Consider the following 2,234-nt stretch of genomic DNA (forward strand, 5'->3'; position numbering starts at 1 on the left):
TTGAAAATCATAACTATTTGATGAATAACTAAACAAAATCAAATAAAAATTAAAAAATTCGACTGGAAATCCGTAATATGTAGAATCGGTGATTTAAACATCAAATCAAATGGATAATGGAAATTACCTTGCCAACCGAGAAATCTTCTTGAATTAATAAAGAGATTTCGTTTAACAATAAAGAAAATTTCTTGATGAACAACAATTTAGCACCTTGAAGAAAGATAAACTTGAAACGTGAAAGGTGGGGGAAGAAACGTGAAAAATGGGGAAGAAACGTGAATGGAGTTGAAAAAAGGTTAATGTGTATTGGTTAAAAAAAATTCACTTTAAACGGTTATTGGTATATAATTTGGTCCAATATAGGACTCTTTCCCTAAATAAAATTAATTTAAAATACTAAAATCTGAATACATATTATTTTATAAAAATATTGTCATTCTGCCATTTTAAATAAATATTTTAAAGTGTTGTTATTTTGACTAATTATGTTAGGTATTATGACTTAATTGCTAATTTTCCCATAAATATTCTTCGTACTGTGTAATTTTTTCATTCCTATTATCGAAGAAGTGACCCAAACAATCCAACTTAGTATATTGTTGATATTTTAGGATAGAATATTTGTTAGTTAGAATTTGTTAAAAAATAGACGGTTGTAAAATTATTAGGAACATTCTTTTTTTTTCGTCTGCCAGCATAACAAAATTTGTATGCCATTTTTCTAATAAAATATTTTCGTCTACTAGATTTATATGGTTTTCATTTTCTATAAATATTTGGATGATCGTCTCATAATAAAATAGTATCTTTAAATTAATTAATAAAATAGTGAATCATAAATTAATTGAATTGGCTATAGTTTAAATTCAAGTTGGCTATAATTAGAGGCGGACCCACGTGGGATCCAGGGGTTCATCCGAACCCCCTCAACAAAAAATTACACGATATATATAAGGTAAATTTTCTGTATTTCTGTAGATATATATATTTTGAACCCCCTCAATAACAAAGAGAAACTAATAGGGCAGTGTCAAGTACCCCTAAAATTATGTTGTACGTCACCAGTTCAAATCCTAATGAAAGCGTTTTATTTTTTTCTTATTCAATTTCAGTTTTTTTTAGTTTTTTTTTTATTTTCAGTTCTGTTTTTCAAGTTTTCTTTTGTTTTTTTTTTTTACTTTAAAAAATGTGCTAAAAATTTGGTTTTAAACCTAAAAGAATTCAAGGTTTCCATTTCTAAAAGCTTATTTACACGTTTATACTTTTATTTTTCGAACCCCTTGAACGAAAATCCTGCGTCCACCACTAGCTACAATAGAAATGCAAATGATCATTTTCTAAAACTTAGGACCAAAACGGACCTTTAATTTCAGATTATTTGGCCCATCATTTGAGCCCATTCTTTTGTGTCCCATTTGTTCATGTCACAATTCTATTCGAGTTGACAAATTTAATTATATACAAGTCAGATTTGTATATTTTTTTTGGTAATGATGCTTTAGTTCATTGTAATTATATGAAATATATATGATTGATTATTTTGTACGTCTTCAAATATCGTATATATACAATAATGAGTATATAAGACACTTATAATGATCGGGTTCATTTGTTGTAATTAATTAAACTTTCTAATGTTTGAGAACTTTAAAAGTGGCCATTCATATAAATAATGGTTATTTGATAATCTAATTATTCACAAACTAAGCATATCTTTGGCTAATGTTGTGTATAAGTTGTGAGTTTTAGCACTATTATTTGAAATAATTCCAAATTTTATTTTTAGTAACTTTTTTCGTGGATATAATATTTGGATAATAGCATCCTTAATTTAACTAGCATGCTTTTTCGTCTTTGTTAAATTATTCCTAAATAACAATTCTATTATTTATAACAGTAAAATATTAATTTTTGTATGGTAATATCATTAATGGCGTATGCATAGTAAAATTTCATGTACAACTATATAAAAAGAAAAAATGTATATAAATGGTGTCAATGGTCATAATTTTATCAGAAAAGACTACTACATTTCCTTTTTTACATTCATACTTTTTTTTTTATTTGATTAAATTAATTAATATATATATTTCTTCTTCTTGATACACAAAATCACTAAATTATATAACAGCTAAATAAGATTTTTAAAAAATCGACGGTATATGTTATCCATTTAATTTTCTACTAGGAAGTTTCATTCTCCCTTTTAGTTTGACTACTGCGGTAATGAG

The sequence above is a fragment of the Solanum tuberosum genome, unplaced genomic scaffold (genome assembly GCF_000226075.1).
Source record: "Solanum tuberosum cultivar DM 1-3 516 R44 unplaced genomic scaffold, SolTub_3.0 scf00281, whole genome shotgun sequence".
Taxonomy (NCBI): Eukaryota; Viridiplantae; Streptophyta; class Magnoliopsida; order Solanales; family Solanaceae; genus Solanum; species Solanum tuberosum.